The sequence below is a fragment of the Phascolarctos cinereus genome, unplaced genomic scaffold, assembly GCF_003287225.1.
Source record: "Phascolarctos cinereus isolate Bilbo 61053 unplaced genomic scaffold, phaCin_HiC Scaffold_4;HRSCAF=312, whole genome shotgun sequence".
NCBI lineage: Eukaryota > Metazoa > Chordata > Mammalia > Diprotodontia > Phascolarctidae > Phascolarctos > Phascolarctos cinereus.
The window spans coordinates 441,880,928-441,894,096 of record NW_027555847.1 but is presented as its reverse complement, the minus strand read 5'-3'; the positions used below and the strand labels follow the sequence as shown (position 1 = coordinate 441,894,096).

At 40.5% G+C, this 13,169-nt stretch overlaps 1 protein-coding gene across 2 annotated transcripts in view; it reads right to left on the bottom strand.

The window, feature by feature from the left end:
- The window catches only part of SERPINB11 (serpin family B member 11), a 63,275-nt gene extending 51,991 nt beyond the window's left edge, over positions 1-11,284 (bottom strand). For both annotated transcript variants that reach the window (XM_020995788.2, XM_020995789.2), the window contains exon 1: positions 11,093-11,284. The gene's annotated coding sequence lies outside the window, so the exon portion shown is untranslated. The remainder of the gene's footprint in view (positions 1-11,092) is intronic.
- Positions 11,285-13,169: the final 1,885 nt, after the last annotated feature.

Genomic DNA, 13,169 nt, shown 5'->3' with positions numbered 1-13,169 from the left:
CAATCTTTGGTCCCATCTCTCTCTACATCTTTCAAAGACTATTTCCCTCCATCCTATTTTTCTACTATTTATCCTTCTCTCTCTCTCTCTCTCTCTCTTCTCTCTCTCTCTCTCTCTCTCTCTCTCTCTCTCTCTGTCTCTCCTTTCACCCTGTACCCTGTCCCTCCTTGCCAGTATTTTGCTTCTGACCACTGCTTCCCCCAATCCACCCTTCCTTCTATCAGTCTCCTCCCCATTCTCTTAGCCCTTCCCCCCTCCTAATTCCCTATAGGGTAAGGTAGATTTCTACAGCCAAATGAATGTGTATATTGTTCCCTCTTTGAGCTAATTCTGATGAGAGTAAAGTGCAAGCAATGTCCCCTTCCCAAATCTTTCCTTCCACTATAATGCCTTTCATGCCTCTTCATGTAAGATAATTTACCCTATTCTACCTCTCCCTTTCCTCTTCTCCCAGTACAATCCTCTTTCTCACCCCTTAATTTTGTTTTGTTTTTGTTTTGGATATCATCCCATCAAAGTCAATTTATACCCACACCTTCTAACTGCCCTAATAGCAATAAAGTTCTCAAGAGTTACAAGTATCATCTTCCTGTGTTGAGCTGTAAACAGGTCAGCCTTATTGAATCCCTTATGTTTTCTCTTTCCTGTTTACCTTTTTTATGCTTCTCTTAGATCTTGTATTTGAAAATGAAATTTTCCCTTCAGCTCTGTCTTTTCATCAGGAATACTTGAAAGTCCTCTATTTCACTAAAGATCCATTTTTCTCCTAAGGGATTATACTCAGTTTGCTAGGTAGGTGATTCTTGGTTGTAATCTTAGCTCCTTTGCCTTCCAGAATATCATATTTCAAGTCCTCCAATCCTTTAATGTAGAAGTTGTTAAATCCTGGGTGATACTGACTATGGCTTCGTGATATTTGAATTGTTTCTTTCTGACTGCTTGCAATATTTTCTCCTTGACCTTGGAGCTCTGGAACGCAGTCATATTATTCCTGGGAATTTTTATTTTAGGATCTCTTGATTCAGGAGGTGATCAGTGGATTATTTTAATTTAGATTTTACCCTTTGTTTCTAGAATGTCAAGGCAGTTTTCCTTGATAATTTCTTGAAATATGCTGTCCTGGCTCTTTTTTTGATCATGGTTGTCAGGTAGTCCAATAATTCTTAAAATATCTCTCCTGGATCTATTTTCCAGGTCAGTTGTTTTTTCCAGTGAGGTAATTCACATTTTCTTCTATTTTTTCATTCCTTTTGATTTTGTTTCATTGTTTCTTGATTTCTCATGGAGCCATTAGATTCCACTTGCCCAATTCTAATTTTTAAGGAATTATTCAGTGAGCTTGTGTACCTTGTTTCCTATGTGGCCAATTCTACTTTTTAAGGAGGATTTTTTTTTAAATGAATCTTGTACATATTTTTTTCGTATTTAGTGCTTCCTTTACCAGGCTATTGACACCTTTTTTCCCCCTGATTCTCTTGTAATGCTCTCATTTCCTTTCCCAATTTCTCTTCTACTTCTCTTATTTGATTTTTAAAATCTTTTTTGAGCTTTTCTGGGAGTTCTTTTGGGGCCTGAGACCAATTCGCTTTTTTCTTTGAGTCTTTGCATGCAGGTGTTTTGACATTTTTGTCCTCTTTTGAGTTTGTGTTTTCCCACTACCATAGTAACTTTCTATAGTCAGGTTCTTTTTTTGTTTTTTGCTCATTTTCTGGCCTATTTTGTGACTTAAAGTTGGGCTCTGCTCCTAGGGCAGAGGGGCACTGTACCAAGTTTCTTGCTCCAGGAGCACGTGGCCTCACTGCTGTTCTGCTGCAATAGGAGCATGGGGTCTTACAGCTGACCTGCTTCACAGTGATAGTATGGGGCCTCACAGCTGGCTGCCACACTGAGGGCACAGGGCCTAGCCATTGACCTGCTACTACTCTGGGGGCACAGGGTCTGGCCTATGGGCCAGGGCCATGGGGCCTTGCTGCTGATCTCCGCCAGGGCTCAGGGTCTCTCTGCAGGGTTGGTGGGGTGTGGCTGCTGCTGGCTTGCCCAGATGCCCTGCACTGGACTGCACTCCCCTTTTACCCAAGTGAGATAGATGTTTCCTGGCAACCTTCTATGTTGTCTTGGTCTGGAAAATTGTTTCACCCATCCTTTTGTTGGTTCTGCCACTCCAGAATTCCTTTTGAGGCATCATTTTCTAGTTGTTTGGAAGTGAATTTGAGAGAGTTCAGGCAAGTTCCTGCCTTACTCCACCATCTTGGCTCTGCCTTCCCCCATCTTTCAAAGAACGGCAGGAATATCTGCTCAGTACAAAGTGGGGTTCCAGCTCACAATAGCTTGAGCCAATTAAAATATCCTCAAAGTTGAGACTTAATGAGATATGAACAGCCAACAACTAGCCTTTCTAAGTTCACTAACATTACTCCTTTTTCAGAAATTTTCTTTCCAGTCAAATTGACCTACTTCCTATTCCCTAAATCTGGCATCACATCTCCCACCTTGGTACCTTTGCCCAAGATATTCCACATTCCTGAAATGTACTTCCTGCTACACCCTCACTTTTTAACATCTCAAGTTTCATCCAGCTCATGAACCACTTCTGGTGGCATAGGAATATATGTATGTTCACCAAGCCTCTTCTGATCCCTCCCCCCATGCCTGGTTTTCAGTAGTCTCACCCTCTTCCTCAAATTATGTATCATGTGTGCTTATATGTTTATTCTATCTGCCTGGTGAAAACAAGCTTCTCAAACTGAAGCTGAAGTCTAAGAGACTTATGTTCACATCCCAACTCATGTACTTACTAAATTGTGACCCAGAACAGGTCTCCGAACCTCTCTGTTGCCTCAGTTTCCTCATGTGTAAAATGAAATGGTTAAAATCAATTACCTCTAACATTCCTGATTGTTCTTAAAATCTATGATTATATGGCTGTTTATCATTTTGTCTTTGTAACCCCAGTGGTTGGCACATCATAGGCACTTGATTAGTATTTACTGGGTTGAATTGGATTTAGTTTTTAAAGTGTCCTGTCTTACCATTGATATGAATTACTGGCAATTAAGAAGGCACCTATCACTAGCTGTTGCCAGAGCATTATTAAACACCTCAGAAAACTCAGCACATTCCATTTCACCAAGTCATTTATAAACTTTTGTATATATAGTTATTTTAGAGTTCCTATGGAAAAAGGAAGATGTAAAGATACCCATTAGTGCTACAGTGAATTATCTTCAGGATATTTACCAGTACCAGGCCTTTGATCAAGCAACTTGAAGCTTTGTTAGTATGTTGGTTTGAGATAAAGATCAGGCTGCCTGGGGAACTGTCAGCACAAAGCCTAATTGTGCAGGCCAAAGGCTTCCTACTAGGCAGGAGAACTTGCTCAGCTACAAAGAGTCATCATCATCCCTCCTCATCCCTAAAATGACCTGAGCCTGGAAGACCACTAGTCCTTTACCTCTTTCTAAAATTAGAATAATAATCCTGGCACACCCCACTTTACAAGGCTGGTATGAAGAAATCACTATAGAAATGTGAACTATTTATATTTTAATGTTTACCTCAGGGGACCAAAAGAAATAGACTATTTGAGGGGTATGTGAAGATAGTCCTTTGTTAATGGAATGGGGGTCAGGCCAATGGAATTCCATTCCCAGAGCAGGCACCATCTGCCAGCCCATGTGGAAGAATCCAGAGAACCAGCTTCTAGAAAGGCATAGCAACATGCAATGAAAAGGCCATACTCCCAAATTTGGAACATAGGCAGATATTCTGTAACTGATTCCAGTTCTCTAACCATGTGGTAAAGAGCTAGATTGTTGATTGGCTGCTTAGCCAAAACTGGGGTATATTCAGGCATTTCCTCTTTCCTGTCTGGCTGCTGTTTGGATGGGAGAGACATATTGCAAGCCTCCACATGGGCCTTGGATCTCAAGGCCTCCCCAACTGGGGTTGGCCTGTGGCCTATGCTTATGGACTTCTGTTCTCACTTACTTTAGGTGAAGAAATATTGGAAATGGCTACAACCTTGCAGCTTCAAAATGTCAAATAGTGAGTGTTATGTGTCCAGGGAGCTGAAGTCTATGCCAGGATTGCTAAAGTCAGATGGTGAGAAGCAAAGTTCAGAATTGCCTGTTTGAAGGTAGCAATAAGGTAGCCAACTGATAAATGGTCACAGGACATGAACAAGAAGTTTTTAGAAGAAATCAAAGCTGCCATTGATCATATGGAAAAAATGCTCTAAATCACTATCGATTGAAGAAATGCAAATGAAAATAACTCTGAGGTACTGCCTCATACCTGACAGTTTGGCTAACATGACAGAAAAGGAAAATGACAGATGCTGGAGGGAATGTGGAAAAATAGAGACATTAATGCACTATTGAAGTTGTGAACAGATCCAACAATTCTGGAAAACAATTTGGAACTATGTCCATAGGGCTATAACACTATGACCTTTGGCCCAGCAATACCTCTATTAGGTCTGTATCCCAAAGAGATCAAAGAAAAGGGAAAAGGGCCTATTGTTACAAAAATATTTGTAGCTGCTCTTTGTGTGGTGGCAAAGAATTGGAAATTGAGGGAAAGCCCATCAATTGGGGAATGTCTGAACAAGTTGTGGGATATAATGGAATACTTTGTGCTATAAGAAACGACAAAAGGGCTGGTTTCAGAAAAACCTAAGTGACGCAAAACAAAGTGAGCAGAACCAGGAGAACATTGTACATAATAACAACAATGGATGTCATTCTTCGTTCTCGAAGAGGACAAAAATGACATCATTTTGTTAGAGTCAAGTTACAGTGTTCCACCTGTGGCTGATCAGACCAATACAAGCTCAGAATGTTCTGCCATGAGTCAGGCGCAAATAGTCCATGTGAACATTTGGGGTGGATTCTCTAAGGTTGCATATCCTGTGTTTCCTTTGGGTTGTTTCAATTCTGCTTTGCTCAGAGAGCACAGCACCTTCTCTGATGTGGGCGGTCCTGTGCTGGTATCTTCCATGTCACCAATCATTTCCAAAGAGAGACCTTGAGAGTATCCTTGTATCGCTTCTTCTGACCACCATTTGAATACTTGCTCTGTGTGAGCTCTCCATAAAAGTCTTTTTGGCAAGCGTACGTTTGACATTCAAACAACGTGGCCAGCCTATGGGAGTTGTGTTCTCTGCAGTAGAGTTTGAATGCTTGGCAGTTTATTTTGAGAACAGACCTCAGGGTCTTATATCTTATCCTGCCAGCTGATCTTCAGAATTTTCCTAAGACAATTCAAATGGAAGTGATGCATTGGTATACCGTCCAGGTTTCACAGGCATACAACAATGGGGGCAGCACAACAGCTCTGTAGACCTTCGGTTTGGTAGTCAGTCTAATACCTCTTCTCTCTCACACTTTCCTTTGGAGTCTCCCAAACACTGAACTAGTTCTGGCAATGCATATGTCAACCTCGTTATCAATGTGTGCATCCTGGGAAAGTGCACTGCCAAGGTAAGTGAGCTTATCCACAGCATTCAAAACTTCTCCATTGGCTGTAACCGATGCTTCCACATGTGAATGGTGGGGTGCTGCCTGATGGAGCACCTGTGTTTTCTTGGTGTTAATTGTTAGGCCTAAATCAGAACAAGCAGCAGAAAATATGTCCATATTTTGTTGCTTCTCATCTTCAGAGATGAATTGTGTGCACAATTATCTATGAACAAAAAATCATGCACCAATACCCCCTCCACTTTGATCTTGGCTTGCAGCCTTTTCAAGTTGAATAATTTACAGTCAGTGTGGTAGCTGACCTTGATGCCATTTTCATCCACATTGAAGGCCTTTGACAACATGGCTGAAAACATCATGCTAAAAAACATGGGAGCCAGCACACAGCCTGATTTCACTCCGTTGGTGACTTAAAACAATAACAACAATATTGTAACAATGTTCAATTGTCAGACTTAGTTACTCTGATCAATATAATGATCCACAACAATTCCAAATGACATATAAAGAAAAATATTCTCCACCTCCAGAGAGAGAATTGATGAACATAGTTTCATCTTCAATACAGATTGAAGTGTATTTTTCACTTTATTTTTCTTGTTTTTTATTTTGCAACATGGCTAATTCAGAAATATGTTTTATATGACCTTACATATAAAAGGTGTCATACTAAGTGCCTTCTCGATGGATGGGGGAAAGGTTGGAGGGAGAGATTTTGGAACTGAAAATAAACAAAAGAATGTTTAAAAATTAAAGAAAAACTTGAGTACAGCAGGCTCCTGTAGTTTTCAAAGATATTTCATAAATAAAAGGCTTTTTCAAATAGATGTTAGCTCCTTAAAGAAAAAAACCTGCGTCTTGTACCACTCTACTGCCCCATATGATGACCCTTGATTTGTGCTGAATTTCCTATGCCTTCAGCAAAATCATTGCTCCCAACAAATCTCTCTCTACTCCCATCTCCATCTCCACAAACAAGGATCACCCACCCTGCCTCTTACTCTTCCCCACACCTACTTGTGTGAAATCACACTATGTGGTCTATTTCCTCAGTTTTTCAGTGTTTGTTTTATTGGGAGAGGTAGAAAACCTTCAACTTTTCAAAAGGACTTACCTGGATGAATATTCAAGCTTGTAACCGAGGATTACTGTTTTGTTTTTGTATTTATTTTTCGGTGGCTTTATTTGTTTTGGTGGGGAGGGAAGGGGTTCCATTTAGTATAGCTTGTCAAACTACTATTCTGTGCTAAGTTGTTGTTTGTCCTTTATTTTCAAAGAGGACCAATGACATCACAGGGTGATGTAGTGATTTGTATATGAATTGGATTTAAGTGAAGCAGAGTTGCACAAATCTGTCAGCCTCACCGTCTCTCCCAGAATCATCAAAGTCCAGTGGCAAGACAAAAATGAGGATTACTGACAATGACCCAGGATGCATTGGGTGACCTTGGCATCTTCAAAGTCTGACCAAGCTCTAAGTGCTCCACAGCATCTACTTCAGCCTCCTTCATGGCCACTGGAACAAATTGTTCTCATCTGCACATTCCCCTGGGGAAAGTCTTCACATGCTTGGGGTAAACATCCCCTTAACTCACCAACAGGTTTGAGGCCCATCAGTTTCCCTCAACCTGGTTTAGCCCGTCTGCTGAGATGGTTTACCAAGGTGTGGCTACTATGCATGCTATAGCTTCTTGGAGCCACGGGTGAGAGTTGAGTGAGTCAGGTGGACACCAAAGGTGAATGAGCAGCCCTGAAAAGGGCTCAGCAAGCCCTCACACCAGAGCTGCTAGGACCCCATACAACTCTCTATACAGCTACCCTAACAATGACCTAGAAAGAGTGCCAGACTAAATCATGATTTGGAATCCAAGGAAAAATCACAACGAGTCATTCTTCTGTCCCAAGTCAGCAGGGATACAGGCACTGGTCTAGCCAAGAGAACTTTCCAGTGAACAGACTGAACTGGGAGCCTGCGGCTGCAGCAAAAGGTAGTGGTCCCAGATCCCATCAAGGGGTAGAGGCCAGCAGATCTACGCATAAGACTAGGGACCAAGACAGGGAGCAGTCATAGTCTGACATAATGTACTGGGCAAGGAACATGCAGAGAAGTGAGTCATAGCTATGTGGCTCTGAATCCAGAGCAGGGCCACAAATTCAGCTCCCGGGCTGGTCTTGGGACTATAGCTGACTAACCATGGAGAGGAGCTCAGACCAAGGAGGAGCCTTCGGTCCTACTACTCTAAATCTGAAGAACCTTCCAGTCAGCTGATCAGGATCTAAGACCTGCTGGAAGCAAGCCTACAATTGTGTTTTCCAGACCCTAAATGGGATCAGGAGCTTACAAAGCTCACTGCATAAGGGCAGCAATCCGACTTTGTTCTCTGTCAGACCATTTTAGGTTCACTGAAAGATTACAAGTCCCCAGCCAGTGCCATCCCTGAAAACCTTGAAGAATACTGCATTTAATATTCAGAGAAAGTAGACATTGAAATATTTCAAGAAATCATGAATGAAAACTGCCCAGATCTATTAGAACCAGAGGGCAAAGTGAAAATAGGAAGAACCCATCAATAACTGCCTAGAAGAAATCATAAGGCTTCATGTAAGGGATAACGTCAGTATGTACTTTGAAAGATGTAAAGGGTGTCAACAGACTGAGGTGAGAACAAGGCATTCTAGAAATGGGAGACAGTGTAAGCAAAGACACAGAGACAGGAGACGCAGGACAGAAGAAAGAGGGAGAAAAATATAGATTGGCTAGAACGTGAAAAATGCATGAGGTAAGGTGAAAAAGACCTTACATGTCAGAATCATGTGTTATGCTTTACTAAGCAGAAGTAGAGAGACAGAGGAAGTGTTTTAGTAAATGATAGCTAGCATTGATATAGCACTTTAAAGTGAGACCAGTAGGTGGTACAATGAATAGAGCACTGGCCCTGGAGTCAGAAAAACCCGAGTTTGAATTTGGCCTCCGACACTTGACACTTAACTAGCTGTGTGACCCTAGGCAAGTCACTTAACCCTGATTGCCTCACCAAAAAATAATAAATAAATAAATGAGGTTTACAAAGCTTTATACATCCCTGCCTTTAAGGTTTCAAACATAGGCATCTAAAGTGTAAGCTAAGTGGATACCAATCAATTGGGTAATGGCTAAACAAATTATGCTATATGAATGGAATATCATTTAGCCATTAGAAATAATGAAGGGGATGATTTCAAAGCAAGAAGATCGAAATTACTATTACTTTGAGTTTCTACTGTATTGATTTCTACTGTACTGATTCTACAATATAATTGATTTTACGCCATATTGATTTTTGTAATTGAGTCTGCATCTGTCTTAATTCACTTTTCTATGTCCTTGAGTTGAGCTCCGGGATTCAGCTTTCCCTCTGAGTTGGTTTAAAGTTCTCATTAATGGGAAAAACTGCTATCTATCAATACCTTTGGCTCCTGGGAAAATACCCAGACATCTGGTATTATCTTTAAGTCCTGAAGCTAGCTCTAAGAGCTAGCTCTACTGTCCTTGATCTGTCCCTGCATCATTAAGGAAAGCCATTATCTCCCTAACAAACCTTTCTAGGTTCCAGGGAGTCTGCTCATTCAAGTCCACAAACAAGATCTGCAACATGAAGATGAATGCCATAAATCATTCAGCATTCCTTAATGACAAAGGGAAATAGTTGCTAGCCCTATGTGGGTGCAAGCCCACTTTCCTTGATGCAACTAATCACACTGTCTTCTCCACCTACCCAAATCTGTTCTTTGTTCTCTTGTACCTCCCAAAGCTATATAAAGACTAGTTAGCTCTACCTCGGGATCTTCAGTTATTGAGAAACCATAGACCCAATTTATTGGTGCTGCTAGCCTAACTAATGAATTGGTCTTACTCAGAATCTTGTCTCTCAGTTTACCTTAATTTTCAAACCTAACAATAACATATTGAGTGGTCATCTCTCTAAAACATACCAAGTAGGTGACCACATTTTTTTTGGAAGACTTTAAATAAGGAGGTGGGGAAATTTAACACTTGCCCCTCCACCATTTCACCTTTCCTAACCCATCACATTTATAGACAACTCTGATTGTTAGGAAATTTTCCCACGGTAAAATCCATCTTACTTTAAGTTCTGTTTTCTAGGGCCTGCTGAACTAATCTCATCCATCGATGTGGTAGTCAAATACTTGAAGACAGTCAATATGACCCCAGAGGCAGCTGGTGGCTCAGTGGCTAGAGCACTGGGCCTGGAGACAGGAAGACCTGAATTCAAATCTGGCCTCAGACATTTATTAGATATGTGACTTTGGGCAAGTCACTTAACCTCACACGTTCTATTATCTTCATCTGTCCCTGAGCAAATAGAAGTTGTGAGCAAAGAAAGGTCCTTTTTGTCAGCATTCTCTGCATTTTTCTAAAGTTTGTTTTTTAAATTGGAAGAATGACAGCTTTGTAAAGAAAGGAAAGTTAGGAGTTTTCATTTTTTCCCCAAGTAATAATTGTTCTTATTTGTCGATTAGGCTTGTTCAATTGTTTTTTTTAACTACTATGTATATTTGTTATGAAGGTTTTGTTTCCTTTCTTTCTAGTGCAGAAAGCAGAGTACAAAGGAGAAAAATAAATCATTATTCACTGAAAAATTAATTTAAAAAGTAGCACACGTGAGAATAAAACTTGGAAAGTCAAGAAAGTTTATCTTTTGCATGTCTATACTCCTTTTTCTGTTCCCTTCTATTTTTGGTGACACACCCAACACGCACACACACACACACACGCACGCACGCACACACACATCTAATCAGATGTCCAGTCTCTTCCTACTTTCTAATTCATTCTTCCTGTCCAATGTAGAAGTCACCAGTGTGTTAACTCAACTAGCATATGAAATTACAAGATTGGAAGCTGATAGGGACCATAACAATCACTGAGCCTAATTCCTTTATTTTAAAGATGAATAAACTGAACCAGAAAAAGATTATGAACATGTTCAAGGCCACAGAGACAAAAAGTAGCCGATCTTGGATTCAAACCCAGGTCCTCTGGCTCCAGATCATTGCCACAACCTCAACACTAAGTCCTTTACATATCAAAAATTCTATTATTAACACTTTCCTTGAAGTTCAATTAAACCAACATCCATTAAGCACTACACACCAGTATACCCTCCTGGGTACAGAGCACTGTGTTAGGGATGGGGAAGGGGAATAAAAAGGGGAAGATAGAATTTAGATAAGATCCAATGGATAAACAAAAAAAAAAAAGAACCAATGTATAGATAGGTAGATGTGTATATATATACACATGTATATATATACACGTATATACATACACACATACATAGATATATTATATATAATCTGAAATACTATTTGATAAGTAAATACTAGAAAGATGGAAGAAAAGTGCCATGTGAGATCTGAGAGGATCCCACTGAAGGGATAGTAATATTTGAGTTGGACTATATATATAAGAATTTGACAGTCATATAAGGGAGAAGGCATTCCAGATATAAGAATGTATTGATCGCCTACTGTGTGCAAGACCTTTTCAGAGACTGGAGAGAATAAAAAGAAGTAATAAAATATACAGTGTCTGTTGAAAGGGAATTATTTACCTTCGCTGAAGCTGCCTCCTTGGAATAACTGTAGGCCTTCTCTTCCCTGGAACCTGTTGCTCCCACCTAGACGCTCCAGCTGACTTGGTTTAAAAACAGATACTTCTTGCTAACTTTAGAAAAGGGAAATTTTGTTTCCACATACATGATTCATTTAAATAGTTGTTGCACTGTTTTGATGTACCCTCTAAACGGAATGCAGTGTGGTTTAAAGCAGGATATTTCTTAAAGGGTTCTACTAGCTGAAGAAATACGAAAAATGAGAACAACACAACTAAGAAATTATGAAATTCTAATTGTGTCACAGAAGCACATTGCACTGGCTTAGTCCATTTAGAGGCATACAGTAAAGCCAGCCCCACTTGCTTTCTCTGCTTAGGAAGTTAGCAAGACTCTAGACTAACTCTTCCAGAATAAAGATGGCTACACCTCTCTTCAGAGTTCTAGGGGTACCCCTGAGAGTCTGTGCCTGTTTTTCTCTAATGCTATTGCCTCAAGACCCAATTCCCCCCCCCACACACACACACACTGTTAACTGCCAATGATTAGTGCCTCAGTTCCATTTAACATCAACTAACTTTTACAAATGGATATTTTCTATGAGGCTTTAACAAGAACACAAGTATGAACAGTTCCCCAAAACTTTAAGGTGACAATCTCTCCTGTATTACCTTAGTCTGTTAGGAGTATGGGCTCAAACTTAAAAAGTAGTTTCTCCCTAGTATTGAGCCCACCAAGTTCACCTCCAAACGCAAAATAGCTTATGGATGGATACATTAACATCTCTAGTGTCAGGCAGCTTGCTCAGGACTTCACTCCTCAACTGCTAACAAGTACTCTCATGGACTCCAGGTCTTGGACCTCTCCTGACATTATAATGCTCAAAAGGTCATAATCAGCCCCAATATCTTTCTCCTAAAAGCAGGAAGGAATAAGCAAGAAAGAAACAGAGAGAGAGAGAGAGAACCACAGGGTCATGCATTCTCAACTTCTGACTGGCTCCAGTTCAGAGAGGACCAGAGGCTCCTTCCCTACCCAGAGACCCACCACAGTTTGTTCTTCTTCTTAAAAGCCAGTCAGATGGAAGGAGTTCAGCATATAGACTTGCTTAGGCTAATTAATGTTTTTGGAATGCCTCCTGCTCAGCCAACTAAAATGGCTTCTCTTCATGTGGTTAGCATGATGTCTGATCCAAAGTCCATGTGTCAAAAACATCAACAAAGTACACTGACCAATGTTCACCAGCCCTTATTACGCCATGATATAAGGAGATCAGAGCCTGACCATTAAAAGGGAAGGAGTATGTGCCTGAAAGGGACTTGAAAAAAATCACTCAAAGCATCTCCCAGTTTTGTTTTTTGTTTTGTTTTGTTTTGGGGGGTGGGACCATTATCTAAATTACACCTTTTTATTAACAAGTGATTGCAAAGACAATTTATTTGACAATTGATATTTCAAAACTGAAGACTTTCCAAAGCTGAGTACGTTTGCCCTCTACTGGATAAAATTGACTGGAATGACATTGAGCATCTGTGAAGGTCTCACTCTCCCCCCTACAGGAGGGTGACTGAACTGCCACTAGATATGATTGTGACGAGATCTAATTCCCCTGATCAGCCTCTCCATCAGGAGGATGGTAAAGAAAATGTCTTTTATTTTCTTTTTCCTTAAAGTTAATTCTCTTATGTATAAGAAGGAAGGAAGAAAGGAAGGAAGGAAGGAAGGAAGGAAGGAAGGAAGGAAGGAAGGAAGGAAGGAAGGAAGGAAGGAAGGAAGGAAGGAGAGAAAGGAGAGAATAGAGAAAGGAAGAAAGGAAGGGAAGGAGGGTGGAGGAAATGGAGGGAGGAGAGAAGGGAGGAAGAGAGAAAAGAAGGGAGGGAGAGAAGAAAAAAGGGAGGAAGGGAGAAGAGAGGGAAGGAAGGAAGGAAAGAAGGAAGGAAGAAAGGAAAGAAAGAAAGAAGGAAAATGTGCTTCAATTGCCCTCTGATTCTATCTTAATTCAACTTTCCTTGCAAGAGCTGCTTGAGCCTCTCTTAACTCTGGCTCAACAATTTTTATAATTAATAAGATCAAAAGA